Source organism: Meles meles, chromosome 3 (assembly GCF_922984935.1).
Source record: "Meles meles chromosome 3, mMelMel3.1 paternal haplotype, whole genome shotgun sequence".
Lineage (NCBI taxonomy): Eukaryota > Metazoa > Chordata > Mammalia > Carnivora > Mustelidae > Meles > Meles meles.
The window spans coordinates 69,843,154-69,868,784 of record NC_060068.1 but is presented as its reverse complement, the minus strand read 5'-3'; positions in this window follow the sequence as shown (position 1 = coordinate 69,868,784).

Genomic DNA, 25,631 nt, shown 5'->3' with positions numbered 1-25,631 from the left:
GAGTAGGATCTAAGATTAACCCTGAGGTGTGGATGTGGGAGGAGTGAAGAACAGAGTGAGGGAATATATAAAATAGTAGAGGATTGGGGAGAACAGGCTTGTGGGGTGGGTGTGGGGACAGAAGTGGGAGACTGTGGACAACCAGAAAACAGTGGGTACCTGAAGTATGAGCGAAGTAAGGACAAAGAAATAGGTTAGAGAGGAGGAAATTAGGAGGAAAAGGGCCAGCTTGGGCTTATTTTCCATTCCTGCAGTACTGGCATTCTGCCCAACTACTGAAGGCCATCTTGGAACCATAATACTTGAATAACAGGGGCATAACAGAATGTAGGATCAGTTGGCTGAAGGTCAAAGGGCAAACCCCAGCTCTCACATTTACCAACTGCGTGGCCTTTGTAAATTACTTCACTTCTCCGAGCTCTGGCTCCCCATCTAAAAAGTGGGTGACACTAATGGCCGCAGACTTACATGGTTGTTTTAAGGAATAAATGAAGCTCTGTGTGTGAAAGTAGAAAGCTACTAGAAAGTAGCTACTAGAAAGCTACTTTCTACTATGTAAGCTCCACACAGGTAGAGAGTTGGTCTTGTTCACTGTTGGATTCCCAGTCCCTAAAAACAGTTCCTAGCACTCTTCAAGGGCTAAACAAAAAGATCCGTGAATAAATAGGAAGAGATTTGTAAGTGGGGTGGCATTTTAAAACGGCGAATCCATGGGTTTCTGAAGCTAATTCAGCTACTCTAATGGTTACAAGAAGTGAAGATTATAAAAGAGTGTGGTTGTCTGAATTCAGGTCCCGATGCTGGCACTCACCATTTTTCTAACCATGGGCAAATTTTGGCCTCAGTTTCTTTTTCCGTGAAATTTGGGTAATTATAGTACTCATGGGATTACTGTGAAGATAAGATGAGATGCAAAGCAATTTATGCCTGGCACATAGTAAATGCTCAGTAAATGTTAGGTGTAATGATGATGAGGACAACTTTGCTACTGAGGGCAGTTCTCAGCACTATAGGAAGGTTTCAAGTTACCCAGGGACAAAATCATCCTTTGCTCTTGCAAAGCTGGAGCAAGAATCGATGCTCTTTGTGAATCTTCTCTAGCCATCTTAGAAGGGTGTGTGTGGCCCCAAGTCTGGCAGGGACAGAGCTGAGCAGAGCTGTTCACAGCAAATCTGTGATGATGATCTTCTCATCTGTCTTCTAAGCTGTGGGCGGCTCCTTCTTTGGGAAGCAAGTTATAATCAGAACTTGGAACAAGCTACCTTCCAAACAATGCTCTCATTGCCTTTTCTGCCATTTAATTAATGCCAGTCTAATTTTATAGAAAGTATATAAATATGACTTATGCATATTTGTACCTATATTTTTCTGTAAGCTTTTCCATGAGGTACATAGCCATTTAAATCATATCCTTCTGATAAATACCTCTGGCCTGAATACTTAACATTATTTTTTATAACCACAATTAGGGAACTTAGCAAGTAGAGGGATAGATGTTGCTTAAGCCAGCCTTCAAGTTATCATTGACTAGAACCAAAAGGTGAATCTCTTATTTCTTCCAGATTATATTTTGCTGTGGGGATTTAGGTAAATTTCAGCTGATGGCACTCAAAATCCCTCTTGCTCATGCTTTCCTTCCAGTTTTTGTCAATCTGACCAAGAAACAGACAGCAGTCTATGGGCTGCCACTTGAAGGTTATGAGGATAATGATCCATGCATTCTGTTTTTAACTTTCTTTTTAGTGCACATGAATTTAATTCAGACCATGATTTAAATACATTCAAATCCTGAAAGAGTTGTGCCGTAACTTCTGCAGGTTTGGCTCGGATCAGTTGTGTGTAGTGGAGTGACTTTGCTGAGCTTTTCTACGACTAAATTTGCACTATGTCTATAAGCATGTGCATCAGGAGCTGATTTTATTAGAACTTTGAAGAACTAGAAGAAAAGCTCCTTCTTTTTTACCAAACATGGATTTAAAAAATTACACAGAAATCAGCATTGTCAAGTCACATGAAGTGCAATTATAAGCAGAAGGCTTGAAACCTGTTTTTGCTTAAAGCGTTTATTTGATTTAGCAAAAACAACAGCAAAATTGTATTCCAAAGCTCTTTCGATCCCTTGCAACAGTATTATTACGAAGAGCAGGGGCTATACAGCATCCTTCCTTTTTCATTTGGGTCAGTTTTCCTTAGGATTTTCCCAAAGCATCCAAATCTGTGTTTACAATTCTGGAGACAAAGGATTATTCAGACTCTCATCAGTGCCCAGTACTTGGAAATTGGTATTATTAGACAATTATTATTATACTGTTTTTACATTTTTATTTTCTTGAAATCTTCTGTGGAAGTAACAGAATCCCAGAGATTAAAATGCAAAAATACATCATTAAAATATTTAACACAAACATTACCTTTCTGTCTTCCTCCTAAAAGTTTTGGATTTATTTAATCTTTTCCCTGTATTCTCCCTTTCCCACAATAATACCTTTAAGAACTGAGACCCTAGGTAGTCAGTGCCTACAATCAATATTCGATAGGAAAATAAATGGTAATAACAGAGCAGTAAGTTGAGGACTATGTCTTCGGCTCAAAGTTTACCATAAGAATAGTTGTTGGATGGCTATAATTATATTAGATTTTTTTCTGATGTAGTCCTGTCATATAAGATCTAGTGCTGCATTGATTCTTTCCTCCTACTTTTGCTAAATTATCACCCCGGAAACAGGTGACTTCCAACATCCCCCAAATCCTTTGTTCAACTAACAAAAATCATATTTAGGGTCTACCTGGAGGACACGTGACAGTTACAACACTGTCATTTTGCTTTTGTGTTTTCAACAACCCTTTCAGGAAGTCAAGGCAAGTGGAGGCGTCTCTGTTTTAAATGATGACTTTGAGATGTGGACAGGTTAAGTGTCTTGTTCATGGTTACCTAGGCAGTGACACGGCAGCTAGAGGGATTCAGGTCTCCTGATCCACGTGTACAAGATTCTCTTTATTACTCTGCAACAAAATGTTAATTGTCAGATTAGACAAACTTTAAGGAGGGGGTTGGCCAATTTTGTGATGAGATGGCTGTAGGGAGCAAAGGACACTTGTTCCCTTAAGTTTATTATGGCAGTGCTGGACAGCTAGCTCCCTGGACACTCTCTTGAATTAGTCTTAAGTTGTAATGGTGATTTCAGGCATGCTAGAATATAGCATCCGAGACCTGGGGAGGTCCAGGTAGTGGACTGGAATAGCTGCAGCTATTAAATATCTGGGTCATCTTTTATAGAGGGTTGTAATATATACTCTAGCTTCTGATTTCCGAGCTGCCAGGAAGGAAAAAAAAAATCCATCTTGCTAAAATGTAGTCAGACAGCAGTTTGTCTTTCCAAAACATTATTAGGTATTATTACAGAATGTGAACACCTTTCATTCCTGACAAACAGGAAATGTATGCTGCACTACTGGTATGTCAATCAGAGTGATAGCATCAATTTTATGGTTTTTAATTCATCCCCACCTCCTGCCGAGCCTTTTGCTCATCCCAAATTATGAATCTTAAAAGGTACGTGATTAAGAAGAAAAAAAATATGTCTCTGCCTGTGTGAACTCCCTTGTGAAGAGCTTAGAGGGAGATATTGAAGAGATTTGTAAAGCATGCCCTGACCACTCAGTGATCTGGACAAGTGACTTCCATTTCCTGCAGCTGGGAGTGCCCCCTCATGCTTTTGCTCTAGTATTTTGCTAGCAACTCAAGCGAATATTTTTTATATGCATTGACACCTTTACATTTGTTGAGGAGCAGAAAGAAAATAAATAATGTATTAAACGCTGTATTCGTCAGTTCCTGATACTTCAGTTACATTTTCAATTTAAGTTCTCAGAGTCTGTTTCTTTAGTTGTGGTCTTTTGTTGCTTTTGATATATATGAAATAGTAAATACAAAGCCAATTCTGGATCCTACCTTTAATGCATCAGAGCAATCTTTCTCACAATTTTTTTCTTGCCGCCCCTTAATTCTTTTCTTCAGCGTTAATGAAAATGAAGAGCACTGCCAGTGAGGCTGTTTATAAATAAATAAATAACGTGTGTTTGTGTGTGTGTGTGTGGATTTTGAGACACACACACACACACACACACACACAAATAACGCACGCAAATACACAGAGTCTACTTCTTCTCAGTAGGGGGTTTGGGAGCCTGGGGTGTCTGAATCTGTCCTCCACGCTCCTCTCTTGTTTCTGGTGAGGAGCCATTTTTCTTGTTTTTCCTATGCGGCTCCACCTGGACTCTGTTTGCTGCCACCAACTCTGCAAATATCACGCACTTATTTCAGATTTCGGAATGTGATCTGAGAGTTGCTGCTTGGAAGGTGAGGCCATAATTACCAATTGGTCAAGGTCAACTTTCCCTTTTTCTGGGGACTACAAAGTGAATGTGCAGTCATTGACAGAGAATTCTCTATCTGCTTAGAGCACATGATAACATATTTGATGGGACTTCAATAAAGACTTTCAATGTATGGGGGCCTGTGTGTTTAAATTACTGTTGGTCATCTCAGTTTTACTTCGCTTTAACATCTTAAGCGCTTCAGTGTGTCAGCGAGAGTGCATGGAGCCTTGAAGTAACCCATGTGGCATTTGTTTGTGAAGAATTTTTTATTCTGCTTCTACCACAGTTTCTCTATGATTCAGAATTGAAGTATGCTGATTCTCTTACATGCAAGAAAGCAAATGCAGAACATGAGCAAGAGCTCTTCCTTCCCTGGTTGGGCCCTCGCAGAAAACACTGAGTTTTGAGAATGATGGTTAAAGCCTTGTGCAAATGTGGCTCCTGAGCAGGGCCTGCACTATAGGGAGGCAGTGCCCTGCACAAAAGCCACCCTTCCCCTTTGGGAAGAAAGAAGAAATCAAGGAGCCCGTCCAAAGAGCTTTCTGGGAAGGCATAGCAACACCTGTCTTTCCTTGTGTATATGTGGTGTTAGCATTTCCGAAGTGGATTTCTGAATGCTCTTGCACTTGCTTCCTCAGCTACCGTGTCACCATGTTACCAGAGGCGAGGGCACTGAAGGGTAGAGAAACTAAGCAGCTTACTCTAAGGTCATGGGGATGGTATGTGGCAGAGCTGGATTTTGAACTCATGTTTTTGGACTCCAAATCCAGTGCCCTTTTCTCTACCCAACAGTTGCTTATGATTAGAACCACTTATTTGGCACTTATTTCTATTTCAATTCTCAATTAGATTAGGAATTCCTTAAGAACACTGACATGTTTATAACAGGGATTCGCACAGGGTATACACTAACTGAGTACATACTTTAGATTGGTTCATGAGTTGACCAGTTTTCCTCATTCTCCCTTTATGTGGTATGGCATTTAATCATAGCACAAATGTTTACAGGCATTAGTGGGACTTCTGTTGGGTATTGGAAGCACAAGATGATTGTTTTGGACTGAATGGTTATATTCCCCCCAATTCATATGTTGGAGCCCTAACCCCCTGTGTGGCTCTATTTGGAGATCAGGCCTCTAAGGAAGTAATTAAGATTAATTGACATCATAAGTGTGGACCCCTGATCTGATAGGATTAGTGTTTTCATAAAAAAAAAAAAAAAAAAAGATACCAGAGAACAAGGTTTCCCTCTCATTTTGTCCTCTCTCTCTCTCTCCCCATGCCATGTCGCAGGTACTGAGGGAAGGCCAAGTGAGGACAGCGCAAAAAGGCAGCTATCTATATAAGCCAGGAAGAGAATCTCACCAAAACCCAAATCATCTGGCACCTTGAACATGGACTTCCAGCCTCCAGAATTGTGAGAAGATAAGTTTCTGTCATTTAAGCACTCAGTCCATGGTACTTTGTTGTGGCAGCCCACAGAGACTAACACAGTGATTAAAACCAAATCTTATTCAAGCAGGTCCTCATCCTGTAGGGTGGAGAGGGAACAGCCACGAAGATCTAGCTGAATTGGATATACATGCTCATGTGCTTCGTCCCTTTGGAAGGGAAAGTCAAGGTTATTATCACAGTGGGCCCAAAGAGCCCTCCAAGTCAAATGGCTCAAAACATTTTGTACTCTTCAGAATTGCATACAGCAGTATTTGAGTCTGCATGATTAGGGTTGAAAGTGAGAATGATGGCAAAAGTTTTCAAAGAGAAGGTGAGAGTCTGTGTCTTGAAGAAAGAAAGTATGTGTTCCTCAGAGAGAACAGAGGTATAAGTGAACACAGTGGAATCCTGGATTCTGGAGACTAATTCATTATGGCTGGAGCTTACACACTAAATGGAGGAGTTATAGAAGGTGAGGTTGGAAAGAGAAGAGAGAGCCAGTTCTTTAAAAATCTTCATCTGTTAAGCTTAGAAATCAGACTTCAGTCAGCAACATGGAGGACATAAAAGAATTTTAACCTGTGTGGTTATAGAATTAGATCTGCAGGTTAGAAATGTACTCTCGATGCACTGTGGAGATTGTACTGGAACCCAGTCTTGGGGTTAGGGCTTTGGATGGGATTTAAGGTACTGACGCTGAGCTATAAATTCTCTAGGATACAGAAAAGCAGTCATGAAGCTGCCTTTGATATTACCTCCTTAGCTGAAGGACAGAGCTCAAATTTTCAATCACTTCAGAATTCAAGTAATATTTCCTCCTTTTTATTATGGCACTGGAATAACTTATTTCTAGAAAAGCAATGACTTACTGTTCTTGTGGATACCACACATCAGGAATGACACCCATTCCTCTGGTCCTCATCAAAACCAAAATGGCTGCAACATGAGCAAGCCGGTGGTCTGCTGAGAAATTCAGCATTCTCTTTTTCTTCTTCTGAGTACTCCTTGGTTTCATTTTTATGAAGTACCACATTTTGCTGTGTTTTTCGCTGGATCTGCTTGAATCTTCTTCGTCTAGTGTTTCAGAGGGCAGTAAAAGGAAGAAGTAAACATGTTCAATGAGCAATTACTAATCAAGCCCTAAGCCCAACAGGAGTCAAAATATATAACCTCACCCTAGCCTGGCCAGGATGCTGTAGGCTGGAGCTAGTCAAAATACAGGAGGAAGTTCATGTTTTTGTGGTGTGGAGTGGACTTTTTCTTTGTGCCTACTGGGTTTTAAAACAATAGTAGAATTACTACTCTTAGACTCTCCTGAGACTAACTGCCATGTGAGAAAGGTGGACAACTTTGTCTTGTGATTAATATACCTTCCCCCACAGTATTGTGCTCATTCTTTCCTCTTCAAACAAAACGTCGGCCTACTGGAGAGGCTCTGTTCTCATTTTTATGTGTCACGTGGAATTCTTGAAACTGACTTTACCTGTTACCGCTAACAACAGTGATGATTGGTTATCGTGACGCCTGCAGATGCCTTTCTTCCTGGGCAGTTGTTATCAGTCTGGGAATCTTGTCACCCCAGTCACCCCAGAATGTTTCCTTATGACTGCATTCTTAGTAGCTGTAAGTAACTCTTTTACTCAACAGGGAACAAGGGCCAGATGGCATGCAGACATGTGCTTGAGACTGGGTGAGTCTCATTTGTTCTCTATTTCTCGTTACTTACTGTCACTCCTTAGCTAACCACACATAAGGAACCCACCCTGTGGGCTGCTTTTTGTCATATATATCTGAGACACAAATACAGTAACGGGCTTTTCATTAACATTATTGTTATTATGGGTTTGTTTTCGTCGTTTTTTTCAATCTGGCTTTTTTTTCTTTTTTTTTTTGGAAGGTGAGATATAAATAAATTCAACAATGTAAACAGGTCAGCCAGAACACAGATGTGTAAATACAATGAATGTTGTCCCCTTCTAATGAATAGCCTTGAACTTCTTCCAACAACAGTGTTACAGCTCAAAAATAATTTTATTTGGGAAATTCTCTTTTGAAATGTCTTTAGAGACTTTGCCTATCAATCATAGCAAATCATCATTCTCTGAGGGTGGGTTAGATCTTTAAAAAAAAAAAAAAACTCCTTGAACAAATAATTATTAGGTGCTTACTAAGTGGCAGGCAGTATACCAGGAGCAAGGAGCAAGACAGACATGGTTTCTGCCTTCGAAGACATTTAAGATAAAATCTGAGATGAATGTCTGAGCCCTGGATAATACCTTTACTGATAAGAACAAGATGTGACTGTACAGTGACAATCTTAACTGCCTCAAATGACAATTTTAAAGACGTGATTTAAAACATTTTGAGTAATGGCAGCATCTCTGGAATAACTCTCAAACATACTAACTAGAAGACAAACACCAAGTTTTTATGCATACAGTAAAGTGTTATGTAGTTTATAAAACATTTTATATACATTTTATCACCCTCTTCTTGTAGGAATTCTGGATTATCACCTGGGTTTGAGTAACACTCACCTTTCCTGTAAAATAACTGATCTCTAGGTGTCTTCTAGTTCTAAGTCTGTGATTCTTTTCTCCGTACCTCCATCCTTTCATACTGTATCGTGGCTCATTACTTTAGAATAGTTCATTGTGATCTCTCAGGCTGGGGACCTTCCACTGCGAGATGGGTATCCAGTATCTTCTCTCCTATGGTGGGGCAGGAGGCCTGGCAAGGGATGGACTGGGCTCCTGCTCAGCCACAGGGTGAGGAGCAGAGACTGAAGTTGGAGTCCAAGGTGAGGGAGTTCCCCTGGGAGTGTGGGAGGGTGTGAAATGTCAAGTTCACAAGATCAAGCAAAGCTAAAATCAGACTCAAAGAAACATGTTGGCTAGGCAGCAGAGTGAAGAGGTTGAAGGGGCAGAACCTAGAAGGTTACCTGAAGAAACAAGATGTCTTTTTCTGGATGCTAGAGACAGAGCCCAGAAACCATTAGAGTGATAAGCCAAAAATGTGAACAATTTTTAAAAATTGGCTTTCCCCCCACCAAACCCGTTAGTGGGTTAAACAGCAAAAGTAAGAGAAAATGCAGCTCTGTTCTAATACTTGACCTCATCTGCTTTTCTAACGAGTAGTTCATTCTTATAAGAAAATGAAGAGTGCTATCAAATAGAAAATCTTCCAACGTTCTATCATGGTTTCCTGATAAAACATGTATTTAGTTTGAAATTGTATCTCAATATTAATGTCTTTGGACCTTCTTTTTCTATATTAAAAAATAACATAAATCCAATTATTAAGAATAAGTAAGATTATTAAGATTTAAAAATCTCTCTTCTGTAAAAAGGTACACATAGTAAAAATTAATATGAGGTTTATTTCAAGACTTTGCTGCTCATCTCAGAAAAGTAAGTGGAGTATTTGAGTATCTCATAGCCACACAAAGAGATAAAGTAGACTTTGATGACTCTGACTACACACACACACACACACACACACACACGGGGGGGGTGCAGGGGCAAGTAAATTGTGAGAACATTTCTAGGAGTTCTGGGTATGACAGGACACCTTTGCAAAAACTTGTGCTTTGGACCCAAATCATTTAACTGCCATGATTAGAGTTTATGCCTGTATTAAGCAGACTGTTTTAGGTGGGATGCAAATACAGTGGATGAAATTATGTACAACTCATGGGTAAAACAAGTTGCTAATCATCTGTTTTAGTTTTCTAGTTCTGGTTTGGTGTCATTTTCACTCCTAGGCACATTTAGTAGCCATGTTTCAAACTAATCCAAAAACTGATTACTCTCGGCTTTCCTGTTCATTTTTGTCATTTTCTGGAAGGTTTCTTTTCTTTTCTTTTTTTTTTTTAAATAATTTATTTATTTTTTCAGCCTAACAGTATTCGTTATTTTTGCACCATACCCAGTGCTCCATGCAATACGTGCCCTCCCTATTACCCCACCACCTGGTTACCCCAACCTCCCACCCCTGCCCCTTCAAAACCCTCAGGTTGTTTTTCAGAGTCCATAGTCTCTTCTGGAAGGTTTCTAAGTATCTAGGTGTTTTTCTAGTCAGCCATATTCCAGAATTTTAGCACCAATAATTCTGCTTGCAGGCCTTTTTGCTTTGCTGCTGTTGTTTTCTTTCCCTAAACAAATTTATAACATTAGGTCTCACTTTATCGAGAAGCTTTATTTTCCATCTGCTCTCCATTTTGCTCTATTATTAGGCTATGCTTCTGGTATTCTGATCCTGTTTCATTTCCAGGACTATAGTTGACGTCAGCGGGGAACCTAGGCAGAGGAGGAGAGCACAATACGGGCTTGGCTCCACAGACTGTTTTGGGAAAAGCGTCTGGTCTCTTTGAGGTGGGACTTCCGTCAGATGGACCCCCTGTTCTTTTCCTACAGACAGTGGGGCCTCTGTATCATATTTAATGCAACCACTGGTACAGGATGACGTACTTGCTCCACCACCCAAATATATTGACTTTCTGTTAAAAGGCTTTTAACATAAATTTTAAGAGATTAAGAAAATGCATCACAGGCTATTGCTGAGAATGCAGCGATTTTAACTGTGTTTCTCTTCCATCGATTTTAGTTAATATATCTTAACCACCCCCCTTATTTTACTGTACCTTTTAATTTGTTATTCATTTGTTTGAAACCAGAACTCTGCTGAGGCACTCTGGACCCACAGGAACTGAAATAGTTTGCCTTCATTATCTGGTAGACCTGCTCGAGTCTGTAGCCCCTGACAGAAACCACAAGACTGTACAAACTGGCAACTGTGGGTTTGTCTGTTCTCTATTGATTCTATTTCTGGAAAAAAACATGAACCAATGGGTGAGCCATGTGACTGTACAACTTACCCAAAGCTTTCATCATCAGGGGGATGGAGACCTTTTGCAGACAGGTCATGATGGGATCTCTCAACACTTTTGTTTGCCTTTCGGCCATGGCTTTTGAAAGCTTTGACTTATTAAATTTAATTCCTTATAATCTGAAATATGAAACTGCTGTAGAATTATGGTGTTCTATAGCATGTTATTTAAATTTGGTCACATTGTCCCAAATATCTAACGAAATATATAAATAGACTTGATATGACTTTGCTTGTAAAGCATGTTAGTTCTTTCTTGCAATGTGAAGATTACAAGGCAACTCTACCATAGAATTTTTTTTTTTTTAATTTGTTGGGCTCCCTCATGTTTTTTTTTTTCTTTAATTTTTACTTATTTTAAAAATTTCTTTTCAGTGTTCCAGAATTCATTGTTTATGCACCACACCCAGTGCTCCATGCAATACGTGCCCTCCTTAATACCCACCACCAGGCTCACCCAACCTCCTACACCCCTCCCCTCCAAAACCCTCAGATTGTTTTTCAGAGTCCACAGTCTCTCATGGTTTGTCTCTGCCTCCGATTTCCCCCAACTCAAGAAAACAATATTCACATTTTCAGACTATATAGGATTTATAGTTTATATAGCATCTGATCTAGCTTCTCATTCTCTTGGGCTTTGGTATTGGTGTTAAATAACAATACTCAAGTAAGTAGAATGCATGACTTCTCTGTGGTATGGCCCTAATGAAAGGGTTCTGGTTTTGGCTCTAACAAACTGTGTGTCCTTGATCTCGCTCCTTCTCCATTACATGTCAAGATCTCTAATGCCTGTTCTAGTTGCAATATTCCAAGTGAATAAAAGCCCTTGAAAAGACCAGAGAGATCCAGGTAGTGGAGAACACATCCTATTAAACATACACATACGCGCGCGCGCACACACACACACACTCAACAGAAAAACCAAAATAGCTCCTTCTCCTCCTCCCCCAACAATGACAATGCAGCCATCTGTTGGACGTTCCATTTCACTTAGCAGCTGCTCTCAGATACAGAAATCTGCATTCCTCTGGCTCGTGCTGGTATGCATGCAGCATGTGTGGGTACTAGCATTTGACTCTCCCACCCAAAGGAATGGCTTTCATTGAATAAAAATGATCACAGAAGGTTTCTTACTCTCCCATCACATATAATGCCTTTTTCCTGATAATAGGCATTTGGAGCTATCTCTGTTCCTCTGTGTATTAAAATAAATTCTCTTAGATCCACATCAAACAATCATCTAAAATTAAAGAGAACAACCAGGAAAAGGCTTCAGTGAAGCTCTTGTCTTGCCAGAGACTTCCGCTTCGAAAGAGAATGGAAGAGGTTGGAATGTAAAGTTCCATTCTGCTTTTATTTTGTCAATACCCCCAACGTTGCACTTAAGCACTGAGAAATGGTGTTGTTTAAAAGGGAACCAGGAAGCTTTCAAAAGCAGCATTAATCTTACCATCAAACTGAATGAAAATATAGAAGGTGAATCTCCAAAGGGGACAGAAAAGTAAAGCCCTTTAAATCCTTTACCTCCACCCTCTGGCCTCTTCTCCAAGCTGAAATTTTGTATTCTGTGTGGTATGTTATATAAAGTGGTAAATCATTTAAAAAGAGGCACTTGGGTTGGGGGTTTGGAGGAGCTTCAGTTATAAACAACAACAAAAACCTACAGGCACTGTAGACAGAGAACCTTGGGTAAAATTGGATCTGCTTTTGAGTACATAATTTAGGACATTTGTTACAAGATTACTGTGGTTTTCTATAAATGTTAGTTTGCTGTATTATTTTCCATGAACTACTTTTCCAAAACGCAGACTATTTGGCCCCCCAAACATGGAAGCAGTAAAGCTCAGACGAGGCACTGATTCATGGGGAGTCACTCAGAAACAGCTGGTCAGCCATCTGCAGGCCCAGAGTCCTCTTATTTTTACTTTGTTCAGCTAATTCTTTATGTAGAGGGGAAGAAGATGCATCAATCCTGGGAGAAGAGCATGGCTCATGCAAGAAGATGATGACTAACTCCTGCCCAAGACTGGTATCTGGTGGCCTGATGTGCTGATCTGAAGGGGCGGCAAGTTTCCTATGTCCATTAGGCTTTCAACTCTTTACTACATGTGCATTATTTTCTGTGCATCCTGTTCTTTGGGAAAAGGAAAGAAATAATGATTTGCCATTGATTGTTTTGTGGGAATTGTTCCAGATTTAGAGCACCCTGGAGAGCCATAACCTGTCTTTTCAAGGCAGGCAGAAGACCCTGCAGAATCAAGGATGAGCCTGAAAGTCAGACCTGTGCATGTGTCCACTTATTTCTCAAATGCCCCGAGTTAGACCTTTTAACTGCCCTAGATGCTGTGGTCAAGAAATGTTGGGGATAAAGGTAATGTTTGACACAGATTAAAAGATAAACCCTGATTCAGTGCCATAATCATGGAAACGAAAAATGCCGAGTAAGTATTTAGGCACTGGTGTTTTATTTTACATTTTGACGTTACTGTCATAAAGTTGTGGATCATTCTATCAGAATAGCCTTTTGCCCCCCAGAACAGGTAAAGCGGCCTTGTCAATAGAAGATGGATGGTATCCCTTCCTTGTGTCACCCAAAGAAGTTCATTGGGTGACAGAGCCAGATAACTGTGTGAGAAGGAAAATGTTCTTCCCAGTCTATGAAGGCAGCGCTTTGCTGCACAGGTGTACCCTGTTATAGGTGGGCCTAATTACAGCTTAATCAAACTCTTCTGTGTCTCTGGAGACCACTTTTGGCACACCTTTTATTATTTTCCTTGAATCATCAAAATCTTTTACCCATTCTCCCCATAAACATGGGTATATGTGTACACATACACTGTGTGTAAATGATATCTTTCTTAGTGATAACAAGCTAAGATTAAAAAAATAAATAAACTAAGTCTTTTAGTTTCCTTAATGACTTCCACAGGATAAACCTTAACTTTTTTCAGATTAAAAAGTAAAGAAGATAAACTTCTGTGCCTTTAGCCTGCACAACATTATTAAACCCAGAACATGATTTACTGATCACCTTTAATTTTTCTGGTGTGTAACCATGAAAAGTCTCTAGGACAGTTGACTAGAACAAAAGGCAAATGCGCTTTTAACTGAAAACGCATACAATTTTTAAAAAAGAATCAGAAAACCATCTGTACTGTAAACTTTTGTGTCTCTTATTCATTCCTGTTTACTCTGCTATTCAATCCAAATAAAGATTGTTTCCACCTCAGCAACACAAAAATCACATGGACTATCCTTCAGGCTGTCAGTCAGAAGAAAGATATACATATGCCCAAAGTATACACTTGTGCTTGTTCACAGTGTTATTTGGGGAAAATATGTTGCATGTTCTCCGGGCTCTTCTAGTTTTACATTTTGAATTAATGCAATTTATTCTAATTTATGACAACTGTTTGAAAGACTTGCTCTCCATTTTTCCCATTTATAGAGAATTATTTACAAAAAGAGGGAAAGGCAGGAGGGGAAGTAGGTTGCTTTGCACAGTCCGGTGTAAGAACTGAGTGGACTCTGTCTTGGAGTCAGCACTGTGTTCTAGGGCTGACTGTCAGGATGTCTTTCATAGTACCCTTTTCTGCGTGCTTGGAGATAGGAATGAAATTAAAGAGACCCTTTCTTCTTCTTAAAGCTGTATACAATTGAGGTTAATTATCTCCTCCTCCTCTCCTGTTCTCTCTTCCTGTATTTATATAGTAACTATCACCATAATACCTACACACGTTGGTAAGAGTGCTATGTTTGGGGGAGGGGGGAGGAAGAAAGAAAGGATGGAAGGAAGGAAAAAAATCAAGGCAGGGGAAAAAAAATTAGTCCAGAGCCTTCCTGGTCCTAGTAGGAGGATCACTTAAGGCCCCAAATCATGTGAAATCTCCATGATTTTAGGGTCTTTTAAACAGCTCTGAATAAAAGGGATTGACCTCACTGTACCTAAACAGTGGCTCAACCGTAGTAGGTATTTAAAGGATACTCACTGGCATCACTAGTATCTATGCTCAAACTCCTTGTTTAAAGATTTTTATTTATTTATTTGACAGAGAGAGATCACAAGTAGGCAGAGAGGCAGGCAGAGAGAGAGGAGGAAGCAGGCTCCCCACGGAGCAGAGAGCCTGATGTGGGGCTTGATCCCAGGACCCTGAGATCATGACCTGAGCCGAAGGCAGCGGCTTAATCCACTGAGCCACCCAGGCGCCCCACAAACTCCTTGTTTAAAAACAAAGTCTCATCCCCAAGTGCTCTGCTCTGCCTTACTTGTTCTGAAAGGACTGCATGTTGGAGAGGGAGCTCAGACCACAGAAACGATAGGGAGCTCATGCTGATTTCAGAGCCCGTATAGGATGCAGATTTACCTTGGGGCTTTCATGAAATTCTACTTGCCTATAGTTCTTCTCCTGCTAATTATATATATGCACAAAGTGGTATATGGAAACATACAACTTCAGCTACTAAGATCCTTAAAAGTCATAAGTCAAGAGAAACTAAGACTTACTAATATGTGCCAGACATTGGTCTAATCTCATTTGTATTAACTCACTCAATTCTCATATCATCTCTGGAATGTGTGTCTTATTTTTATCATCATCATTTTATAAATAAAGGAGCTGATTGATGGAGAGGTTAAGTAGTCCACGATCCTATAGTTAGTAACGACCGTGAAAGGGATTCGAACCCAGACAGTCCTACTCGAGTGTCCCGTGTTCTTAACCAGTACATTGTGCCTCATCTCTCTCAAAGTACTTAATCAGTTCCATCTGGGGTTAGTACAAACTAGGGATCGGGCTAAGACATGTACGTGGAGATCTTTGTTCTTGAGCTTAAGTATAAAAAGTTGATAAAGGTTTATGTAGTCAGAGAACTAGATGAGGACAGTCTAGGAAGAGGAAGCAGTTTGTTCAAAGACTTGAAGATATGAAAGATAATGCTGTATATATGGTACAGCTGGAATGAGGTAACAAAGTGATGAGAGATGGGCTAAAAGGGTAAGTAAGCGCCTGTGACTTCTATTCTGTAGATAAACTTGTGCTAAGATGATAAACGGGGTTCTAGTCTCATCAAACCTCATTTTTGAAATGAGCTCAGAAGTTGATGGCCTGGAGGAGGGTAATGCTAAAGAGAAAAGAAGCAGGGAAGGAAGCTTCTAGAATAGTGCTAGACACTCAACATATTATAAACTTTAGTACTCACAACAATCCTGTGTACATCATATTATCTCTATTTCATAAATTTTTTAAGCATCTGGGAATTGTTGAGTAATTTTTGTAAGATCTTGTATCAAGTGACTGCTGTTTTAATTTCGTTTCAGTTGGACTCCAAACCCTACCCACTTCCTACTATATCATGCTGTTTATTTCAGTGTCTGAAAAAAAAAAAAAAAGTCTGCACTCTTTGAATCACTCAGAACTTTACTGCTCTGTCCAGATTCTCTTTTCTAACTCTGCCCGTACATTCTCTCCCTCTTCTGTTACATACCTTCCTCAGCCTTCAGCTCAGCGCCTCCTGGTTCTCACTTCTGTCTGCAGCACTCTGCTCTGCTCCTCCTTCCTTTCTTATCCCTCCTTCTGAAGTAATACATACCTTCCACACATTACATGCAGGCATCTGAGAACCATCCTGCCCCTTTTGCCCCCTCTAACACTCAACAGTGAAGCTGTCCCCATGTCCTTTTGTTTCCATTTTTAAGTCTCTCTCAAGTTCCTTTGTTGCACATTTGGTTAAACTGATCATCACTCTTACCTATACTATTGCAACAGCATTTAAACTACTCCATAACTACACTGGGATAGTGAAGTGATGTTTCTGAGTAGAAATCTTACTACACTACTTCCCTGTTTAAAACTCTTCTTTGGCTTCCTATTAAAAGCAAAACAAAATATAACTGTTTTAAAATCGTGTTATGTTTGTCACCATACAGTCTATCATTAGTTTTTTGATGTAGTGTGCCCTGATTCATTGTTTGTGTGTCACACCAAGTGCTCCATGCAATCCGTGCCCTCCTTGATACCCATCACCAGGCTCACCCATCTCCCCTCCCCCCTCCCTTCTAAATCCCTCAGAATGATCCATCTACAAAGTACCCCCAGATCAGGCCACCAATTCAATCTCAAGCCTTATTTCCTGTTGCTTAGCACACTGTCTGGCAATAATAAGCACTCAATAAACATTTCTTGGATAAATGACTGAATGAATTGAACTTGCTTAAACTGACATATTTAAAAGAATTAGAAGTACATGTGATCTAAAATAATTTCATTATTTTCAGTTGCTATCCTAAGGTAGCTAGTAATACTTAAAATATTTATAAACAAAGCATCGGCATTGATTGGTTAGAGTGGACACAGGCTGGGTGTCACTCTCCACGTGCACTGTGGCTAGACCTCTCGTTAGTGGCTAGTGTTTCATTAGCGGAGAGTCCCCTCAGTTGAGTTACTCTCCTTTATAATAGGCAGAACAGCTTCTGCACGGAGTTCTCTGACTTTGGATGTCATCCTAGAAGCCTCCTCTCGCTCCAGCTGGCTTCCTCCCTAAAGCAGCTGACGGACCAAGAGGGTGGAAGTAAGATTCATAGATGGGATCTGGGGCTTCAAAAAGAGCACAGCTCCTGTGTTCTTGGTGGATGTGAAGCAGAGAGGAACACCACACTCTACATTTGCCCTGCTCTCCCCATAGAAGTTCTGCAAAAAGACCTTAGAGGGTACACACGGAACTCCCCTCCTTTTGGAACCCTTCTCTTTCCATGGATTTTTCAGTCTCTGGCCTACTTTCCTCCCAGTCTACTTGTCTTTCTCAACTTTTCCTGTTACTTTTGAGTGTTTCTGCCCATCCCAATGCCTTTTCCCTTCTGCTTCCCTCCTTCTCCTCTTCCACAAACCATTCCCATTTCCTTAACTGAATAAAACTGTAAAGTTTTTTACTTAAATAAAATTTTACCACCTAAGGATCAAATAAATACTGCTTTTTGTTATTCCCTTTCTCACAAAAACAAAGTCAAGCCAAAAAAAAAAAAAAAAGGTGCCTTTTACTTGGATTAAAAAACCCCTTGAATACATCAGTTTTTGTTCTAATAAAGCAGTGATTTATTGTACCTGAAAAAAAAAAAAAAAAAACAACAAACCTACAGTGGTCTGAGTGCTTCAACAAATAAAGGCAAATGAAAGGAGAGACTGGTATTTTAAAAAGGAACAAAGTGAGGAGGAGGAGGAGAAAAATGGAAGAGGCGAATTTCACAAATCAAAAGTTAAAAAGAAAGAAAAAAAAGAAATTGGGCCAAAAACATAAGTATCCTGTAATGACTATATCATCTCTCTGGTTCACTGTCTTGACTTTCTCAGCATAGGTAGAATTCCTGTCCAGCTAAAGGAAGATTATCCAGAAAGCAAGAAATCACATGTGGTTTTATTCATTAATTTTTTTTTTAAAGATTTTATTTATTTATTTGACAGACAGAGATCACAAGTAGGGAGAGAGGCAGGCAGAGAGAGAGAGAGAGAGAGGAGGAAGCAGGCTCCCTGCCAAGCAGAGAGCCCGATGCGGGACTCGATCCCAGGACCCCGAGATCATGACCTGAGCTGAAGGCAGCAGCTTAAACCACTGAGCCACCCAGGCGCCCCTATTCATTAATTTTTTGAGCGCCGCTATGTACCCGGTACTGTTCTAGGCAACTGGAAGTCTTAGAGGAATAACTTATGTTGTTGGTCTTTTGTGTTTCTTTTTATGTTAAGAGCATGTTCTTTTCAGGGGAACATTTAAGTTGTCAGCCTCCCTTTTTGTAAGTTGCTTTGTGTGCCAGCCAAAACCAAAGGCAAAAAGTAGGTAAAAAGCAAAAGAATAAACTCATGCACAGAAAAATCTTATAAAGATCTGTATTCTGTCTACTGTGGAGAGAACCTTCAGCCCTTTTCTTATTGTGTTTGCATCTGTTTCCTTATCCCCAAAGGGAATTAGCCAAATAAACCCCTACTGTACCTGGTGGAAGTAATGCACAGCGGCAACTTCACTTGTGTGGCTGGATATTAATGCTAATGTACAGGAGTTAAATATAGCACAAAGCTAGTGTGTCAGAAGGGATAAACAAAGCAACTAACTTCACACTGTAAGAGGTGGGGTGGGGAGGCAAGGAGATTACATACGCTTAAGCACCAGGATAAACTGCAAAAGTGGAAAACTGCTAAGAGTAGAGTGTGGTGAAGATTCAGAACTCAGTTCATGCTGACCTAATATCCTCAACAGCAAACCCCAAGAATGCTGCCTAGGTGGGTTTGAAGGAGGGTCTGGAACAGAGATCTGTGAGGATGTTGATGAATAAGCAGGCTCAACAGGACAAGACAGTGTTCTCTAAACTTTCTGGTTCCTTTCCTACTTTAAACAGGAGATGGGTGCTAAGTCCGTACACCATTGGCTACAAGCCATAGTAGTACGTGCTAGTCCTATAAATCTCCGTAGTTCCCACTGCCTGCTTGTTCGATACCACTCTGAAAACCTTTGGAAGTGCATCAAGGGCAGTGGCCTCAATGAAGATGCTTGTTCTGAGAAGTGGATCCATGGTCAGGAGATTTTTGCCTATAGCCATGGAAACTCTGGCTTCAGGATGTACCCTATCCTTTCCTTAGAACACCATGTGATGTTGGGGCGCCTGGGTGGCTCAGTGGGTTAAAGCCTCTGCCTTCGGCTCGGGTCATGATCCCAGGGTCCTGGGATCGAGCCCCACATTGGGCTCTCTGCTCCGTGGGGAGCCTGCTTCCTCCTCTCTCTCTGTCTGCCTCTCTGCCTACTTGTGATTTCTCTCTGTCAAATAAATAAAATATTAAAAAAAAAAAAAAGGGTCCTGGGATCGAGCCCCGCATCGGGCTCTCTGCTCAGCAGGGAGCCTGCTTCCCCTCCTCTCTCTCTCTGGCTGCCTCTCTCTGCCTACCGGTGATCTCTGTCTGTCAAATAAATAAATAAAATCTTTAAAAAAAGAAAAAAAAAACACACCATGTGATGTATGAATCAAAGCACCGGCTGGGAGTTAGGAAAACTATTTAAGAAGTGATTCTTTGGGGTGCCTGGGTGGCTCAGTGGGTTAAGCCGCTGCCTTCGGCTCAGGTCATGATCCCAGGGTCCTGGGATTGAGCCCCGCATCGGGCTCTCTGCTCAGCAGGGAGCCTGCTTCCCTCTCTCGCTCTCTCTCTGCCTGCCTCTCTATTTACTTGTGATCTCTCTCTGTCAAATAAATAAATAAAATATTAAAAAAAAAAAAGAAGTGATTCTTTCATTACACACCTATGTCATCTTGAAAAGTAAACTTCTCAGCATGTTGTTTGTTTTCATTTCTATAGTAAGACAGTTAAACAAGATGATCTGTTGTTCTTTCTGGTTCTGACATTCCAAATTCTGGGTAGATTAATTTAAAATGCCCTCACTGGGTGGGGGATTGGGTGAGCCTGGTGATGGGTATTATGGAGGGCACCTATGGCATGCAACATGGGGTGTGGTGCATAAACAATGAATTTTGGAACACTGAAAAGAAATGAAAAAAAAAAAAAAATGCCCCCATTTATGACCAAACGCAGAAGTTGTAGTGAATGCCTTGGCCACAGGGGATGACAAAATGGCCATCCGTGCTTGGAGCCTGCTGTGGAGAGGCCTAACCTTCCTCATCACTGATCATCTCCTTTTGGAGAAGATTTTTCCCATAAATCATAAGAGCTACCTCTATACCTGAGCTCAGCTGAGTGAATCCTACCTCTTTAGTTAACGGATACTTCCCTTGGGCTTAGAACAGTCACTGGCACTTACTAAGTGCTCAGAAAATCTTTGATGAATGAGTAAAATAATTATCTCCTGGGAAACGGCTACCTAAATGGGACTTAAACGTCTGTAAAGGATAAGGAGGAACACTTCTTTCATGCAATACTGAATGTAACTGAGGATGAGACCAAGAATTCAGTGTTCCAACTTGACTCTTTCACTTATTATCTTGCTGACCACAGGCATGTTACTTAATCTTTCCAAGTCTAATGTTCTTCCGGGGAAAGTGGGGTTAAAAAATATCTCCCTCACGTGGACATTGTGAAAGTTGAGCAAGAATTGAATGATGAGCCCAGTGACTCACAAATAATGAGTTGTTAATAAATATTAACTCTACCTAAGTCAAGTCTGAGCTCTGAGGAAGCAAGATAACTTCTCCTAAAGCCATAGTGATACAAGTGTATTCTGTTACAGAGCTTCAACTAGTTATTCAACAACACTGAAACCGACATTTCTTTAAGATGTTCTCTATTGAACTAGATTGTGTTGTGTGGTAAGGGGAGCTGGGAAGGGCTCATTTAAAAGAGTAAGAGTAAAGAAGAAATAAGCAGGTTATCAGCTAGTATCTAATGAAAAGTGAATTCAGCAGAGAGAATACACAGGTTCTAGATTGGATGTGATGATATGACGTGAGCTTTGGTTTGAGGCATTAATACAGGGCCATGGCGGGGGGGGGGGGGCAGTAAGCTTGAACCATACAGAAGCTCATTTACTGGGGCAAAAGGGCACTGGCCAAGTTGGTTCAAGTATCTGGCTGGGGTGAAGGCAAAGTGCCCAGAGGAAATTGTCCAAGGTTATGTTGGGCCTCAGCAAATATGAGGGCTGGCTGTACTGTGCACAGGGCATGCTAGAGAGTTTTCTGACAGTTGCTTTTGGATTTGAAGACAGCCTCTCCTTTAGGGCAGGACCAGAGCAGACTGATTTGAAGGGATAGGAAGCCAGGGATTAGCAAGTGCTGGGCAGGGTGTTAGACCATGAGCTAGTGAAGCTGGGATATATGGTTGGGCCCAAGCCTTAGAAGGCAGATAGGTAAGAGGTGGGGAGAATGCAGAAGATGTGCCTTGCTTGTGGGTAGATTCTGAGGCTTTCCATTTGAATTAAAATAGCAGGAGGAGGAATAGAGAGTTAAAGAGAGAGGCACTTCAATTTAGAGATGATAAGACCACCCAAGTTTTACTCTGCTCATGGGTTAAATATCTGGTAGGCATCAGAAATTAATTCCAAGTTACACCATGTGAGATTGATGGCACCCATATGCATTCTGCTTTGACACCATTGGCTCAGAAAGTTAAGTTGGCTGTAGAGACAGTTGATAAAGAAACTTGGCAGGGTCTGGTAGCAGAGCTACAGAGAAGATATAAAAGCAAAGAGAGAAATAAGGAGAAGAAAATGAAGCTAAATAACACTGACCACAGGGGAAAAAAACCCCCACTAAATTTTAAAAATGAGTAAAAGACTTATTTCTCATATCCAAGAAAGTTTATCTAAGGCAAAATAGGCTGACCCAGTGACTAAAGAATTTTCATCTGTTTCCAAAGGGACCAGCTCTGGGGCCTGCAACGAAAAACAAGCCACTTCCTTCCCCTACCTACTTCTCTGGTTATCTAAAAGACTAGAAAAAGTGATCATATTAAAACAGGATGGAACAATGCTAATATTCTCCAAAGAGTCCACAGGTCAAAGCTCAAAGAGAGACCTTAAAAAGGAAAGTGACATTAAGAATTACCTAAAGCAAACTGCTGGAGGCCAGAAAGCAGCAGCAAGCATTATGGTTTAAGAATAGAGAGTTTTGCCAATGTAAATGGCCCATAGGCATATTCTGTCCTCATACTGGGCAGAGATCTGCTGAGCACTTGCCACAGGAGAGAGTCTGAACATGGAGTGGTATGATAGTGCAGTTGGGGTCAGTTCCCACCAGGAAATGTAAAGTAGGAAAAGGCCTTGAAGTCTGGAGTGTCCACTTTATAATATAAACCTCACAAAACATTGAGGGAAGCTGAATGGGAATGTGGGAATCCAGAAAGTGTATGCCCAAGGGGTGCCCTGCTTTAACATCAACTGTCAATCTGGACTGCTATTACAAAAATACCACAGGCTGGGTGGCTTAAGCAGCAAATATTTATTACTCACAGTTCTGGAGTCCAGGAAGTCCAAGATAAAGGCATGGGAAGATGTGGTGTCTGATGAAGCCCTTCTTCCTCGTATGAGGGCCTTTTCCTCCTTCATAGACAACCATCTGTCTGTGTCTACACATGGAAGAAACAGAGAGCTTTATGGGGTCTCTGAGGGCACTAATCCCATTCTTGGGGACTCTACCCATGACCTCATCACCTCCCAAGGCTCCACTTCCTAATACTATCACATTTGGGGTTTTGATTTCAACATATGAATGTGTGGGGGTGGACACATACATTCAGTACATAACACTGACGTTAACATTTCATTGTCCAAATTCTTTGATCCCACTTTGAAACTCTAAGACATCTAGATTATCAACTAGAATTTTTTTATAGGGCCAGATATTCTTTATATCATGTGACTTGCCTTCCTGCAGGACTTCACATAACCTTAGATGCCACCCAACTGGTATGATTTGTGAGATGCCAATAACATAAGTCACTCCATGCGGCTGTCAAAATGGAGCTATTTTCTTTGTGGTGCCACACATGGGGAATTATCAGTCACGAGCCCAATTTTGCCAATAATTTGCCTGGTAGACTCAGCCTACAAGGCTGAGATCCAGGAACACAGGAGAACTAGGGCATGACTAAGGTCTTGCATTTTAGGGATTGGTGGAAAATCTTAAAAATGATCTAGATCAATAAAAACAGTAGGGCACCTTTATGAGTTCAAACAGAAGATTAAAATTGTAAAACAAGTTTATCTATAATTGTCCTCAAATTTTTCATACCTGATTGTAATAAAGAACACACCAACAGTAGTTTGAAGACTTGCCTACTCACAATGTTGGAGGAAATGCCCAACACTGAGTGTTTCAAGTCGGTTTCTTGCACAAAAGTCACAGTGGTGATTTAGACATTCTTTGATTAAATTAAATTAATGTAGGTAAACTGTTTTCAGGATATAAAGCAATCCAGAAACTTATTTGAGATCTGAGACCCACTTTTGTTTTTAAATACAGTCACTTATTGTATATAGGTTTATAAGGTTGACTCATTTACTCACTAAAAAATTTAAATAGTTAACTACTATAGGAATAATATAATTAAAATAAAAAGAAATACTGAAAGCATGCTTGAATGTGTTATTTTATTAATGTCTATTATAATGAAAGCCTTTTTTCAGCACCATGGAAAATCTGCAGAGCACAGTTGGGGGGGTATGATTTGACCAAGCAAAGGATTGGTATGATTTGAAGGGACAGTGGAGAATGAAACATTTGTTTGGCTTAAATTGGGCAATTTGATTTAAGAAGCACAAGAACAATACACAAAACTACATATGCCATCCAACCCTGTCAAAAAATACCATTCCAATGTTGCGGAGCTGTGCCAATTCAACTCAGAGTGCCATCTCCAGCCAGCCTCATATGGCAGTGAAGATTCAGTGAAGAGTCAAACCATTTCCAGTTTCCTTTAATCCCTGGGAGATGGATTTAAGAGGCCAATGTGCCTTTTCCACATTGCTGAGAAAATAGAGCAAGCATAAGTCTCTATGATTGCTTCTAACTTTATAATACTCAGCAGCCATCAGGAGCAAGTATCTTCAAATACATACTGATTTTTATTGAGGACTGCAAACTTTCAGATTCCAATTCTTTTGGAAACAAAGGAAGACAATGAATAATGAATAGCAACTTCAGAACAGGCAAAGCTAATTCTATTTTGAGGCTCCAGTAGGTATTTTTTGGTGATGTTTAGGTCAGGCAACCACCACTGAAAGTTCTTTCAAGTTACTTTTCTATTTAACCAATAAGGATCCTGGAGACTTTATTGTGACAATGTGATGGATTCTGTGTTCCACCCTGAAAGGTCTTACTGCATGGCCTCTGGAAGATTAGTGGAAAGGGCATTTATTGTCATTCAGTTTGTTCACTAGGGACCAGAATAAAATAAATTCAGTGTTAAAGTAGAAATGAATAACTTTTGATTTTCGTAGGCACAGCTGCAGACCTCACTTCAGCCGGAAAGCTGGGGCATCCTCAACTTTTTCCTTCTAATCCCTTGAATTTAAATAATCACCAATCCTGCTCTGACCTGCTTCCTAAATTGCTCTTCTTCTTCTCCCTTCCTCTCTGTCACCACTGCCACTGCCCTACTTTGAGCTCTCAACATTTTTCTGGAATGTTGTGTTTGGCTTGTTGGTGATCCTAACTTTCTGTTCACAGCAACCCAAATCAGCTCACATACTATTGGCAGTGCTGATTTTCTAACATTCCTATAAAAAAAATTATTAACCATCCTGATAAAAAACAAACAATAATGACAATTATGGTAAATCCAGAAACAAACTCCAGTGGCTTCCTGTCACTTGTAGGACCGAGTCTGATTCTTCACGGGACTTTCAGATAAATTCACATTCTGGGTCTTGCCTATCTTGCTAGCCTCATCTTCTGCCATACTCCCTCATGTTTCCAGTGCACTAGCCAGACAAAACTATTTGCAGTTCTCTAAACCTGCTATGGTTCCTCATGCTTCTATACAAAACATCCTTCTTTAGCCACATTGCAAATTCATCTCTGAATCACCATGAGGATAGTTGCCTGCCAACCAAGAAAACCCTCTTTGAAATATTATGTAAGAGATAAACTTCATTCATATTTGAACCATTATATCGTTTTGACTCTTTTTGCTACTGTAGCCTGTCTTGTCCTGAACTGCACCTATATATGAGTTAGAAAAATGTTCCTCCTAGGGGCGCCTGGGTGCCTCAGACGCTTATGCCTCTGACTTTTGATTTTAGCTCGGATCATTACCTCAGGGTGGTGAGATCAAGCCCTGCCTTGGGCTCTGCACTCAGCCTGGAGTCTGCTGGAGATTCTTTCTCTCCCTCCCCCTGCTCTCTCTCAAGTTCACACACACTCTCTCTGTCAAATAAATAAATAAATATTTTTTTAAAAAAAAAGTAAAAGGTGCTCCTCCTGGAGGATGTGTAGCTTCCCTGTTGGA